At 38.1% G+C, this 15,839-nt stretch overlaps 1 protein-coding gene across 8 annotated transcripts in view; it reads right to left on the bottom strand.

Moving 5' to 3' along the window:
- ZBTB21 (zinc finger and BTB domain containing 21) overlaps window positions 1-13,413 on the bottom strand; it is a 69,321-nt gene extending 55,908 nt beyond the window's left edge. For 3 of the 8 annotated variants that reach the window (XM_074300472.1, XM_074300471.1, XM_074300467.1), the window contains exon 1: window positions 13,292-13,413. The gene's annotated coding sequence lies outside the window, so the exon portion shown is untranslated. Of the gene's footprint in view, window positions 1-11,858; window positions 13,264-13,291 lie in introns of those variants that run through there. The other 5 variants (XM_074300474.1, XM_074300473.1, XM_074300470.1 and 2 more) reach the window with 4 other exon arrangements.
- Between the last annotated feature and the right edge of the window lie 2,426 nt (window positions 13,414-15,839).

Below are 15,839 nucleotides of genomic sequence, written 5' to 3'. Positions count from 1 at the left end.
AAAACCTGAATATTGTGTTTTACCAAGACTAGCACTTAAGATATGAAAAAGTATTATCTCCCTCCCTTCTTCACTGTAGGAAACCATGGGTGTGCCCAGCATGTCAACATGAGATGTGTTGGTTAGTTCTGCTAAAATTTTTTTTGGCCTTTTTCTTTCTTACAAGAGGTAGCATTCTGCATATATGTTTTTTAAAATGTACTTTTATTTATTTAAAAATTTGCTAATTACATGAAAAAAATTTAACATTCATTTAAAAAAAAATTTAAGTATCAAATTTTCTTCCTCCTTCCTCTCCCCTCCCTATTCCTTGAGAAGGCAAGCAATGATACTGATCAAAGTCATGCAAAACATATATCCATATTAGCTATGTTTGTGTGTATATATGCCTATGTTTGTGTGTATATATGCAATATATATATATGTATGTACACACAAAAAAGATAGGGTGAGATATAAAAATACACATATATATATATAAGATATACCCATCTATATCTATATAAATTAAGATGATGTAGAAACAAAAATTAAATCCCATCATAGTTCCACTCCAAAATGGAACAACTCCAAAGCACTCTATCTCCTCCCCCCCAAATCCCCTAGCACTTTTAGAGATCACTTATTTAATGATTCTCACTTGTGCCTTGTAATTTTACTTTTAGTAAAATGACACATCTTTCTAGTAAAACTATACTTTAAATATGGTAGAACCTTTGCACATTACAGATGTTTAATAGTTATCTGGTTATATCTCCCTAAGCTATAAGCTATTCAAGCAGAGATCATATTTCCTATAGCATCTCTCCCATATCAATCAGCCCCATACACAGTTCACACTCTTATTTTTTTCAAAAAATTCTATTAAAAGAAAAAAAGAACAATTCTTCCACTAATCAGAACTCAAAAATTTCTATCTGAATCTGTGAAGGCCATATATCCACAATGCTAAACACAAATTATTCTCCATTTTTTTAGCTTTGCCAATTTGTAGAATGTGAAGTAAAACTCCCAAAGTTGTTTTGATTTGCATTTCTCTTATTATTTGTCATTGGGAGCATTTCATATCATTGTTAACAATTTGATATTCTTTTGAGAACTATATCCCTTTTCTGCTTATTTGCTGACAAATGACTTTTGATCATATATTTATATATATATATACACATATATGTATATATGAAGAGAAATATAAATTGTTAATTATTTATATCAGATACCAAACCTTTATCAGAGAAATTTGATGGCAAAGATTTATTTATTTATTTATTTATTACCATTTAGCTGCTTCCCCTTATTGTAGATGCATTAATTCTGTCTGGAGAAGCTTTTCAATTTCATTTAATCAAAGTTATTCATGTTACCTTTTATAATTGCCTCTATCCTTTGATTAGGAATAAAACTCACATAAATGACCATAATAATCTTGTGTTTGAGAAACCTAAAGACCCCAGTTTTGAGGACAAGAATTCACTATTTAATAAAAACTGCTGGAAAAATTATAAAATTGCATGGCAGAAACTATGTATAGACCAGCATCTTACACCATAAACCAAGATAAGTACATGATTTAAACATAAAGGGTTAATACTATAAGCATATTAAGACAGCAAGAAAAAGTTTATCTGTTTGATCTATGGAAAAGGGAAGAATTTATGATCAAACAGAGCATATATTCTTACAAGATACAAAATGGAAATTTTTGATTATATTATAATATTTTATTATATTTTACACAAAAACAAACAAACAAACAAACAAAAAACCAATGCAACCAAGAAGAAAAGCCAAAGTCTGGGAAACTTTTTTTTTATGAATATCTCTGAGAAAGGCTTCATTTTTCAAACCCATAGAGAACTGAGCCAATTTGTAAGAATACAAGTCATTCCCCAACTGATAAATGGTTGGAGGACATTTTCCGATGAAGAAATCAAAGCTATCTATAGACATATGAAAAAATACTCAATCACTATTGATTTAGAGAAATGCAAATTAAAACAACTTTGAGGTACAATTTTGAACCTATCAGATTGGCTAATAAGACAGAAAAAAATTGACACATGTCGGAGGGAAGGTAAGAAAAGTGGGACACTATTGCACTGTTAGTGGAGTTGCAATCTGATCCAACCATTCTGCAAATCAATTTGGAAATATGACCAAATGGCCATACTGTGCATACCTTTGATCTAGTAATACCATTACTAAAATTGTATCCCAAAGAAATTTTTTAAAAAGGGGGAATGGGAGGGCAGGAAGGCCCTATTTGTACAAAAATATTTACGGTTCTTTTTGTAGTGGCAAGGGATTGGAAATTGAGCAGATGCCCATCAATTGCGGAATGGCTAAAGTTGGCTATATGATTGTAAAGAAATATATTACAGTGCTCTAAAAAATGATGAGAAGGGTGGTTTTAAAAAACCTAGATAGATTTACATGAGCTGGTTCAAGATGAAATGGGTAAAGCATTGTACAAGTAACAGCAACATTTCACCATAATCAACTGTAACTCCTTTAGCTATACTCAGCTACTGCTTTAAGATCAATTAGTTCTAGACCAGATCAACTTAGTTCTTCTAAATAGTACAATGATCCCAGGCAATTTCAAAGGACTCATGATTGTTGGGATTACTAGGTGAGAACTGAGGTTGTCTGGATGTGACAAGGTGAGAATTCAGGTGACAATTACAAGGTGAGAACTCAGGTTGACTTGATAGAGGGGGCAAGCTCATTGGCTGGGGTGGTTCTTCCCAGAAGCCCTTGCATTATCCCACGCCCATTCTCTGGGAGGATAAAAAGAGACAGCACTGGGCGCAGAGAGCAGATCGGCCTGGAGAAGGATAAGAGCTGGAGGAGATTCAGAGCCAGGATTCAAGAAGAAAGACTCTGCATTGCATCAGGCTTGACGGGGCTCTCTGCAGGAAGGGAAGTCACTTCTTTGGACAAGAGTTAAGAGCAACTGCCTGGAGACAACGGTTCATTACAGGAAGAAGAATCTGTCTGAGAGATTTGAGTAGAAGACACAGCAGATCTCTTCCCAGAGAGCGATCCAGCAGCTTCTGGAGACGACAGCTCGTTACAATTGGCGTCCACACGTGGGGCAAGGACTTTTGCTTATCCTGACAAGAGGAGCTAGACCAGACCTTCGCAATTTGGCGCCAGAACAGGGACAGACACGGTCCTGATTCCAGTGGAAAAGATTCCGATCTAGATCTCAGTCTCTCTGACCCAGAACCGTGAGTAACGAGGAAACTTTGTTAAAGATTAAGTGAGCGTGCTAATAGATAAATAAGGAACTTAACTTGTTAAGGGCTAAACCAGGAATCTCTTATAGCTGAAAATGGGGCAGATGTTAGCTATATTCAATCCCTGGACCTTAGCCGACTCAACCCCAGTCCCAGAAGCAACCTCAGCTCCACCCCCATTCAGGAGTGGTACTATAGAGAGTATAATCAAGATAATTGAGGAGCAGAGTTTACTTGTAACCTGGGTACAGATTGCTAAACTCTTGGCTGCATTAAGACGCACATCCCCTTGGTTCTTAGAGGAAGAAAAGATAGATGTAGATAAATGGAAGCTAGTGGGATATGAAATGAAAGAATTTCAAGCAAAAAATGGGCCTCGTTCAATTTCTGCAGAAGTATTTTATATCTACAGCATAGTTCAATTAGCCTTAAACTATCAAGCAAGTTGTAGGAAAAGGAAAAGTTCTAAAAATGAACAGAGGAGGAAGTGTGAGGAAAAAAGGAAAGATCAAGATCTTTCCCTAGAACAAGAGGATTTAAATGAGGAATTATGGTATGATTCTCTTGAAGAAGCTTCAACCCTGCCTAGAGAACAGATTATTGACAGGCCCACATCAACCCCACCTTCAGAGATGGAGGAAGAAAGAGGGGAAGAGGCAGAAACACAAACAGAATTGCCTGTGAAGAAGCCTAAGCCTATGACAAGATTAGAAAAAGCATTGGTTAAAGCTAAGAGAGAAGGACAGGATATAAGTGATTTTATACATGCATATCCTGTGATTGAAGAGATTGACTCTGTAGGTAAAAAAAGGAGAAGATATGCACCTTTAGATTTGAATAAAATTAAGGATTTGAAAAAAGGTTGTACCCTTTATGGGGCTACATCAGCTTATGTCAAAATGTTACTAGATGGTTTGTCTTATGAATTCCTAAACCCGAATGATTGGAAATCCATAGCAAGGACATGTCTGGAACCTGGAGAAAATTTATTATGGCTTGCGGAATTTCATGAATTATGTAAAATTCAAGTCAGATGCAATTTGGAAATAGGAGTTAACACACAATTCACTTTTGAGCACTTAGCTGGTGAAGGTCAGTATGGAGAGAATTCGGAACAGATTAATTATACCATGACAATATATGAACAAATTGCTAAGGCTGCAATAAAAGCTTGGGGTGTCCTTCCTGGACAGAAAGATCGTGGAGAGGCTTTCACTAAAATACAGCAAGGTCCCAATGAACCTTTTGCAGATTTTGTGGGACGTTTGCAAACTGCTGTCAAAAGAACTATTGGAGAAAATTCAGCTACAGAAATAATGACCAGACATCTGGCTAAGGAAAATGCCAATGAGATTTGCAAAAGAATTATATGGGGATTAGACAAAGATGCTCCTTTAGAGGAGGATCATAAGACGCTGTGCTACAGTGGGATCAAATGCTTTTTACACCCGGACAATGATGAATGTGGAAAGACAGGGTCCCTCCTGGCAAGGGTCTTCTAGAGAAACTCGGCGATGTTTTCAATGTGGAAAAATTGGGCATCTAAGAGCTCAGTGTAGGTATGGAGATACAGTGAGAAGACAGGGTGAAAGAAGACCTAAAACCCCATGTCCAAAATGCAACAGAGGACTCCATTGGGCATCAGAGTGTAGAATAATTCAGGGAAATGGGATGAGGAGCCCAGGTCCAGGGCCCCAGGCAAAAAAGACTTGGGGCATGATGGCAGCTGATGTTACACCCAAAGAACCTTTAGAAGGCCAGGACTCTGATTTAATCAACCAGCAGAAAAGCAATCACATGGCAGAAAGGGATTACCTGATAAGTGAGCCAAAAGGCAATCAGATTGTAAAAATGGATTACACTTGGGGAGAATACAGGCCTTTTAAACCAACAGGGCTGTGTCCAGTGCAAACAATTCCAATGTAATTGCCAGATGATGAGAAGAGATTTAGAAAGTGGTAAATAGAAGGTAATTAGATAGGTTAACTGCCTGGGAGAGACGGTTTGCTTGTATTTCTTCAGCAGGAGAAGGAATCAGATGGGTGCCAACGAGTCATATTCGCCTTGTCCATCAGAGAAAGACAGAAAAAGAGAAAGGCCTCAAAATAAAGGAGAAGATCTAAGAAACATCTGACACTGAAAGAGCATGGATAATAAGAAGACTGTTAAAGAACTTTAAAAACCAGCAGGAATCATTGGACTTCCTCACACAAGATGAGACTAATGGACAATGGACTTATGGACATTTATAAATTTTCAATTTATGATTATGTTATATACTTCTAGCATGTGTTACGTTACTATGTTACTATGTGCTTATGTAATTATCTGTAATACTTCCCATATTGATGGATTTATGTTTCAAGGTCATTTATGTAATTATCTGTAATACTTCCCATATTGATGGATTTATGTTTCAAGGTCATGACTGTCCTATGTTCTAAATCAAAAGAAAGGGGGAGATGTTGGGATTACTAGGTGAGAACTGAGGTTGTCTGGATGGTGACAAGGTGAGAATTCAGGTTTTCTGGACAATTACAAGGTGAGAACTCAGGTTGACTTGATAGAGGGGGCAAGCTCATTGGCTGGGGTGGTTCTTCCCAGAAGCCCTTGCATTATCCCACGCCCATTCTCTGGGAGGATAAAAAGAGACAGCACTGGGCGCAGAGAGCAGATCGGCCTGGAGAAGGATAAGAGCTGGAGGAGATTCAGAGCCAGGATTCAAGAAGAAAGACTCTGCATTGCATCAGGCTTGACGGGGCTCTCTGCAGGAAGGGAAGTCACTTCTTTGGACAAGAGTTAACAGCAACTGCCTGGAGACAACGGTTCATTACAGGAAGAAGAATCTGTCTGAGAGATTTGAGTAGAAGACACAGCAGATCTCTTCCCAGAGAGCGATCCAGCAGCTTCTGGAGACGACAGCTCGTTACAATTGGCGTCCACACGTGGGGCAAGGACTTTTGCTTATCCTGACAAGAGGAGCTAGACCAGATCTTTGCACATGATAAACATTTCTATCCACTCTTAGAGAAAGAAATGATGGAATCTGCATACAAATTAAAGCATTATATTTTTCACTTTCTATATTTTTCCCCATGGTTCTTTTTCATCTGGATCTGTCTTCTTTCACAACATGAAATATGAATATGGTAATATGTGTTGCATGATTAAACATAAATAACCTATATCAAATATTGTGTCTAGAAGGAAAGAGAGAAAAAAATTCAGAACTCAAAATTTGTTAAAAATATATGTTGACCAAATACACACACACACACACACACACACACACACACACACACATATATAATATGCATGTATGTATGTATATATGTATGTATGTTAACACTAATACATTGTTGGTGGAGTTGTGAAGTGATCCAACCATTCTGAAGAGCAATTTGGAGCTATGCCCAAAGGGCTATAAAACTGTGTATACCTTTGGCCCAGCAGTGTTTCTAGTGTGCTTATATCCCAAAGAGATCTTAAAGGAGAGAAAGGGATCCACATGTGCAAAAATGTTTGTGGCAGCTCATTTTTGTAGTGGAACTGGAAAATGAATGGCTATCCATCAGTTGGAGAATGGCTGAGTAAGTTATGGTATATGAATGTTGTGGAATATTATTGTTATAATACAATATAAGAAACGATCAGGAGGATTTCTGGAAAGACATGAACTGATGCTACGTGAAATGAGCAGAACTGTTAGGTTCTTACTAAGTGCTAATGAGATGAGATATTAGGTTCTTACTAAGTGCTAAGTCGGTACTTAACAATTCTCTAGTTCTGATCTTTACTAGGAGTTTAACCCCTTTGAACTCCTGGGGAGGAGCTTGCATGCTTAGGAGGAGCAAGTTCATTGGTAGAAGTAATCTTCCCACAAGCCCTTGCATTATCCCACGCCCATTCTCTGGGAGGATAAAAGAGGGCGGCACTTGAGAGATAGAGAGTCTCTTGTCTGGGCCAGACTTGAGGTGGCTCTCCGGAGGAAGAAGTCGTCACTACTCTGGACCAGAGTTGATGGCAACTGTCTGGAGACAAGGGCTCTCTACAGGAAGAAGAATCTGTCAGAGAGATTTGAATTGACACAGCAGATCTCCCAGAGAGCAATCGGCAGTCTCTGGAGACAACAGCACAGTACACAGAACCAGGAGAACAATGTACATGACAACAAGATTATGTGATAATCAATTGTGATGGACTTGGCTCTTTTCAACAATGAAATGATTCAGAGCAGTTCCATTGATCTTGTGATGAAGAGAGTCATCTACATCCAGAGAGAGGACTGTGGAAACTGAGTATGGATCACAACATAGTATTCTCACTTTTGGTTGTTATTTACTTGCATTTTATTTTTTTCTTTTTGATTTGATTTTTCTGATGCAGCAAAATAACTAAATGAATATGTATACATACATTGAATTTAACATATATTTTTACCATGTTTAACATCTATTGGATTACTTACTATCTAGAGGAGGGGGTAAGGAGAAGATGAGGAAAAATTGGAACACAAGGTTTTGCAAGGATTAATGTTGAAAAATTATCCATACATATCTTTTGAAAATTAAAAGGCTTTAATTTAAAAAAGTGAAAAAATGTTAAGGGACAGATGAAGATACTGTAGTGAATAGTAGTCCCAGCACCGAAGTCAGGTGGATCTGAGTTCAAATCCAACCTTAGGACTTAAGCATTACTACTTCTGTGACTGTACGTAAGTCACAACTCCAATTGCATCACTATAACGAAATGAAAAATATATGTTGAACAGCAATATATAATGATCAACTATGACAGGTTTAGCTGCTCTCAAAAAATTCAATGATCTAAGAGAATTCTAAAAGATTCATAATGGAAAATGCTATCCACATTCAGAGAAAGAACTATGGAGTATGAATGCAAATAGAAAAACACTATTTTCACTTTTTTTGTTTTTTCTTTCTTGTGGTTTTTCCCTTTTGTTCTGATTGTTCTTTCACAACATGACTAATGTGAAAATATGTTTAACACGATCATACATGTATAATTCATATTGGATTGCTTACTGTCCTGGGGAGGGGAAATGGAAGGAAGAAAAAATTTGGAAGTCAAAATCTTTAAAAAAAAAAAAAAAAAAAAAAAAAAAAGAGAGAATGCTAATAACTATCTTTACGTGTAAGGGAAAAAAATAAAATACTATCAAGTGGAAAAAATAAATGTTAAAATTGTCTTTACATGTAACTGGGGAAAAAATAAAATATTCTTATAGCCACAACTGTGACAAGTATACAATCTGTTTTTCTTCTAGTTTTTAAATAATATAATCTTTAATATTAAAATTCTTTCTAGTTCAACAATCATATATATCAGTTCTTTCAGTACCTAAGGATGTAACATTTCATTTGAATTCATTAAGAAGTACTATCCTAGGGCAATTAGATGCACAGTGTATAGAGTTCTGGCTCTGAAGTCAGGAGGACCTGAGTTCAGATACAGTGTCAGACACTCAATACTTCCTAGATGTGTGACACCCTGGGCAAGTCACTTAACCCCAATTGCCTCAGCAAAAAAAAAAAAAAAAAAAAAAGTACTAGCTTATTAGTTTCCATACTTTTATAGCACTTTAACTCTTTATTAATCACACATATTTATTTTTTCTTAATCAAAGAACATTCTCTTTAACAGAGAAAATAGAAATGAATAATCCATCTTCTCCCTTGTCAATTATCATTGTTTCATGTTCTCCAATATAATAAAATGTTTTTTTCTTGTTCTTAGCTTTCCTTACCAGCTCACAATTCATTCAAACTTTAGTTCTTCTAAAACTATTTTCACAGGATTTTACTAACCATTTATGTATTCATCCTGTTAATCTGACCTTGTTTTTCATGCTACATCTTTTTAAAATGCTAAATTGATTCATTAAAACTGACCTTCTTGCTGTTCAACATACACAATATTCTACCTCCTGTCTGATTAATATTTGAAATACATTCCTACCTTACGTCACAAAATCTCTGGCTTCCTTCAAATTCAATCCAGTATCTCTTCATATGGAAAGCATCTCTTTCACCACAGTTGCTAGTGACTTCCCAGTGCATATTACTTTATGTGTATTTTCTATATATTTCATATTTATTTATTGGCGTATATACAACTAGTGTACAACAAAAGGCAAGCTCCTGGAAGGCAGGGATTGTTTTGTATTTGTCTTTATTCTCGAAGTCTAGCACAATGTCTAGTACATTTGCTACTTAAATGTTTGAATTGGAGACTGTATTTATATATAGAGGATCATAAATCTAAAGCTGGAAGAGAACAAGTCTAAACTTTTTATTTTAGAGATGAAGAAACTGAAGTCCAAGGAAGTATAAATAAAGTACCCAAGATCACAGGTGGAAGTTAACCCACACAAGCTTTCCACTATACCACTTTCAACTTCTATTGGTGAGTTCCCTCTACATCCACATTGGTCCCTTTGGACCTTAGGTTCTTTATCTGGGATTGACAAAACTTTGATGGGCAATAATAATTACATTTTTATTTTTATTAACCTCGAACTGAAATTTAATATTGTCTTCAATTATGAATGTAGGCAACAAACCACAGTAAAGTTAGGCTTCACTAGACAGTCAAAAGCATTGAGAACACAACAAAAGTTAAGAATTCCTGCTTTATTGTCCTTTTTCTTTTTAATGGGAATTGCTTTGTGTCTTCAGAATTTCCTTGGGATATTTTCTATTCATCCTGGGCTACCTTACCCTTTGGAATTTTACACAAAGAGGTCCTCTTATGGTTCCTCTGAATTTTTTGACATCTACTCACCCTAATCTTTAAGTTCTCTTTTCCCAGCAACCATTAGTGGAATGAATTTTAAAACATGACCCCTATTATATGAAACTGAAGGTCAATAGTGCTAATTATTGCATTTCCTAATCTTGCCTAATATCATTCCTGGAAAAGCAGAAGAAACCTAAACATGCTCATTTTCTGAAAAGCAGTACATTAAAATACCTAAAATTAAGACACTAATTATTTCTATTTATTTAAATTTGCTGTGATTACATTATACAAAAAGCTTATATCTATAAGCATTATTTCTGAAAAAATATTAATATATTTTAACTGCTGTTACATAACTGTTTAAGCATTAACAGAAGTAAAATCAAGTTTTAATGGGAAAATTGCCTCCAAGTAAATTCCTTCCCCTCAAAAAAAAAAGAAAAAAAAAAAGAACTTAACTGATTAATTTTAATTCTAACTTCTTCTGACTACCTGGGTGTTGAATTAGTGGCCAGGGCCAAAGTTACATTAAAAAAACAACAATAATTGTCTAGGCAATCTGAAGCCCCTGATATGTAGAGGGTCAAAATCATCTTATTCAAAGCCAAACCCTCACCTCCATCTTTCCTGCCCTGATTAAGTACCAGACTGTGTGGATAGGAGATATCACAAAATGTAAATTATGAACTTAATAAAAAGATGTAAGGAATTTCCTTACATCATATATGATTTATTTCATTGCTTTTGTTGACTTTAGACCTTTAAAAAATTTTTTTTTCACTATCTCTAGTCATATGAAAAGATGATCCAAGTCATTATTAGTCAGAGAAATGCAAATTAAGACAACTCTGAGATACCACTACACACCTGTCAGATTGGCTAAAAAGACAGGAACAAATAATGATGAATGTTGGAGGGGATGTGGGAAAACTGGGACACTGATGCATTGTTGGTGGAGTTGTGAAAGAATCCAGCCATTCTGGAGAACAATTTGGAACTATGCCCAAAAAGTTATCAAACTGTGCATACCCTTTGACCCAGCAGCGCTACTACTGGGATTATATCCCAAAGAAATACTAAGAAAGAGAAAGGGACCTGTATGTGCCAAAATGTTTGTGGCAGCTCTTTTCATAGTGGCTAGAAACTGGAAGATGAATGGATGTCCATCAATTGGAGAATGGAGGAATAAATTGTGGTATATGAATATTATGGAATGTTATTGTTCTGTAAGAAATGACCGACAGGATGATTTCAGAAAGGCCTGGACAGACTTACATAAGCTGATGCTGAGTGAAATGAGCAGAACCAGGAGATCATTGTATACTTCAACAACAATAGTATATGCTGATCAATTCTAATGGATGTGGCCATCTTCAACAAGGAGAGGAACCAAATCAGTTCCAATAGAGCAGTAATGAACTGAACCAGTTATGCCCAGTGAAAAAACTCTGGGAGATGACTATGAACCACTACATAGAATTTCCAATCCCTCTAATTTTGTCTGCCTGCATTTTGGATTCCCTTAACAGGCTAATTGTACACTATTTCAAAGTCTGATTCTTTTTGTACAGCAAAACAACTGTTTGGACATGTATACATATGTTTATTTAATTTATACTCTAACATATTTAACATGTATGGGACAACCTGCCATCTGGGGGAAGAGGTGGGAGGAAGGAGGGGAAAAGTTGGAACAAAAGGTTTGGCAATTGTTGTAAAATTACCCATGCATATAAATAAAAACTATTTAAAAAACATTTTTTTCTCTTAAAAAGATTCCTACATTATTTCCATCTTTAGACATTTTATTTTTAGATTACGGCAGGCTCTAACAACTCCAGATATAATACTTACTTGTTTCAAGGATCTTTGATTGCTTGTGATTTCACCACACTGAGAGAGACCATGACCCATCAATAGTTGCGGGAGCTAAAAATTTCACTGCTCCGTGACCAACTTCTTCAAGAGCCTTTCCAAACTCTGCCAGGCTGACCTTCATACCCCAATTATATAATCTACCAGTAACTGTATTGGAATCTAGGATATAGTTCACCTACGTGAACTTGGGGAGTACCTGAGCTATAGCTCCTTTAAGAATGCAGGACAGACCACTTCCTGCTGGGACTAAGACCTTAGGATGATGTTTTTTCGAACCCAACAAAGCAGGCTCCTCTCTTTCGGAATAAGTACTTGTGATCCATCCTGTATCTGGGGTTTAAACTTTTACTTGGGCCCATCAAGCTCAGAATGAAATCATCAATGGTCTTTGCCTCAGATATCCCTAGCACATATGTTTCCAGAGGGAGCAGGGAAGCCCTTATTAAGAGCCTGCAGTGTGGCACTGTTCAACGCTTCACGAAAATTCTCATTTGATTCTCTAGAGAATAAAATTATAAACTCTAGGAATTTAAACAAAAGCTGAGTCTTTCCTAGCTGAGGAAAAACTGCTTTTCCCGGTATTTTGGACTACTTGACTGAGAGAGGAGTTTTACTCCGTTGACCACAGCTCTGAGCTGAGGGGATACAATGGGATTTTTGTGGTTAGAAGTCTACATATGCGGAGGAGGGCTCTCGGCAATCCGGGCCGGAGTACGAGGAGAAGACCCGGAGCAAGGAGGCAGTCTCCAGACTAGGGCGGGCTCAGCGGCGGAGTAGAATGGTGAAAAGGAGAGCTGGGGCTTGGGGAGGGGGAAGGTAACTGGTTAACAACCTCCGTAATCACCTTAGGGACGGGCCGCATGCTGGTTACTTCGGAGGTTCTCTCCCACGCCCCCATAGCCTGACCCCGCAGAGGACTGCGTTATAGGTGAGAGGCGGTGACACAATTACCCATTAACTCTAGCTTAGAACGCAAACACGCGCTCTTTACATGACGGCGTTTCAACTGCTCTACGCAAAGAACGTGCGCTGACATCTGAATGCTGTCGCATTCATTTAAACAAGGTGGAGGGGATGAGGGAATGTTAGTTAAGGGCCTTCATTTAAAAAAAAAAAAAGTATAAACTTAAGGAACAGAGCATGCGCAATAAGGAGACTGAGGTTAATAGTACAGAGCGTGCGCAACACAGAGACACAAGCGCCTGCGAGAGGACAACGGGCATGCGCAGCGCGACCCAGAACAGGACGCACGCGCACTGAGGGACCGCAAACCTCTGGTGGAGGGGGGGGGGAAGAGGAGAGAGATCACCTCAGAGTTACGTCAGGAAAGGCCGTGTTTTACTGGGAGGCTAATGCCGACTACAGACCCCAGAAGTTTTCAAAGAGCGAGAGATTTGGCGGTTACTCACCGACCCTTAGCTCGGTGTCGGACCACAGGCCTAAGTCCGCTGACGCTTAGCTCGCGGGCGCCGCCGCCGCTGTGATTCCATCCATCTTGAATTTGACGTCATCCCACACTAGGGATGAGGTCATCGCAGGCAGAGCTCGTCACGTGCGCAGCGTTCCCATTGGCCGCCTTACTCCTGGAGGGAGGGAGGGAGGGAGGGAGCTGTGGCTAAGGCTGGCTTGGCTCGCTGCCTTAGGATTTGAGGGACTGGGGGCCAGGGGGGAAGGAGGAGGGGAAGAGAGTAAGGGGGACAGGACACGCAAAGTAGATACGTGCTCGAGTTTCTTAAACTTGAGGAAAGAGGAGAGAAAGAGTGAGTGCTGAAGTCAGTAGCTGGAATATGATGCTGGTAGCTGGCTACAAGTGATCCCGAACCAGGGGCTCCCCAGCTGCTTTTTGCAGGGTTTTGGCCCGTGTGTGTTTCCCTCTCACCCTTTCCCCAGCAGCTTCCGACCCTGAATCGCTCTTTAAAGCAAAAAAATGCTGCAATCTCCTTTTGGAGGATTGGAATGAGTTTTGCTTTTTCGATGAGCTGCTAGGCCCACTGGGTGATGTGTTGGCTGTGTCAGAGCATCAAAACGTGGGTTCAAATTCTGCCCGACACTTGATCACAGTCACCCAAGCTTGGTTTTTTTCTTTCGTTAAAAAAAAAAAAAAAAATGGGGGCAGCTAGGTGGCGCAGTGGATAACTCAAATCTGGTCTCAGACACTTAACACTTCCTAGCTGTGTGACCTTGGGCAAGTCACTTAACCCCAGCCTCAGAAAAAGAAAAAATAAAATAAAAATAAAAAGGGTGGGGCAGGGGTTGGAACTGTGTTAGGTGGCCTTTGTGGTCCCTTCCAGAACTGTCTGTGATTCTAGTCAAGTGAAAAAGCTACTCCTAGAGGTCCTCTCTCTGGTCTTCACCTACTGGTGAAGCCGTTGGTGAAGTCTCTCAGGTGTTTAAAAGAAGAAACTGAGAAATTTGACGCTTTGAAAATAGTTTCAAGCATCCTACATTCGCATATTAGGCAGATGCACTCCCTGAATCACAGACTAAGGTACACTTTCCATACTCCCATGAAGGGTGGATTGCGGGAAAGAAAGGTTTCCAGTTCTTGTTAGACTGCTTCAGTTGACAACTTTCTAGGTTACCTTCTATGCCTTAAAAGCGATATATTAAATATTAAAATATTTTAAAATAATATTAAAATATTTTCGATTTTGCTTAAGTACTAGAATGAGACTAACTTGAATCGATAGTTGATCAAAAAGTACTTATTAAACAACTTATCATACTGAGATTTCACAGATAAGGAAAACTTTCTTTACCAGTGCAAGTAAAGCATACCTTCGATTAATAACTGTGGAGAGTTAGCATTAGAACACTGGGAGTTAAATGATTTGCCCTAGTTTACCACACACTGCCATTGTTTACAAACACAAGAACTCAAACAATCTCTGTAGTCAAGGGGGAGACAACTAGGACACAAATAGTAATTATGACAACCCGATTTTGTATAGTGCTTTAAGGTTTGCAAAAGTTATAAAAATCTTATTTTCTTCTTAGTACAACCCTGGAAATAGGTACTGTTATCCCCATGTTCCAGATGAGGAATCGTTAAATAATAGAGGGGAAAAAGTAAGGAAGAAGTTGAAAGGATCAAATAAGGCTCCATCTGCAAGTTGGTACTTGAACTGAGAACTGAAAAAAGTGAGGGATTGAGAGAGGCAGAGGGAGGAAGGTGCTTTGGAGGCAGAGGGAGGAAGGTGCTTTGGAGGCAGGGGCAAGTACAGTCCTTGGGATCTGAAATATGTGAAACAAGTGGCTGGTTTGGCAAGCTGGGGTGGGGGTGGGGATGGAGAAAAGAAGAATATACAATAGGTTGGGACAGACTAGGGATTTTTACTGTGTTTTAAAGTAGAAAAAAAGAAGGAACACTGGCACTTATTGAGAAGGGGAGTAATACAGTCAGATCTGTGCTTAAGGAAAATCACTTTGGTAGCAATATTGAAGATAAACTGAATTGAAGGGACTTCAAGCAAGGAGTCCAATTAAGAGGCATAGCCATAGTCTGGGCCTGTGTGAGTAGAAAGAAAGGTTTGGGATATAAGAGACGTTATGGCCTGATGGCTGAAGACAAGAAAGTTTTCATCTGTGGGCTGTTTGATTATAGTCTGCATATGAGTGTATCATGAGAAAGGTTTAATTACTTTTTATGCATGTAAACAAACTAAACTGAGGATTCTACTTAAGCCATTTCCCTTTAAAAAATAACTTGTTCTTACAGTAAATATTTCTCAGAGTGAAAATGTTTTTGTTTTTTTTTTTTAATATTTATTTATTTTTTTATAACATCCCTTGTATTCATTTTTCCAAATTATCCCCTCCCTCCCTCTACTCCCTCCCCCCATGACAGGTAATCCCATACATTTTACATGTGTTACAATATAACCTAGATACAATATATGTGTGTAAATACCATTTTCTTGTTGCACATTAAGTATTAGATTCCGAAGGTATAAGTAA

This window comes from Sminthopsis crassicaudata, chromosome 3 (assembly GCF_048593235.1).
Source record: "Sminthopsis crassicaudata isolate SCR6 chromosome 3, ASM4859323v1, whole genome shotgun sequence".
NCBI classification, from domain to species: domain Eukaryota; kingdom Metazoa; phylum Chordata; class Mammalia; order Dasyuromorphia; family Dasyuridae; genus Sminthopsis; species Sminthopsis crassicaudata.
This window is presented reverse-complemented; position numbering and strand designations above follow the sequence as displayed.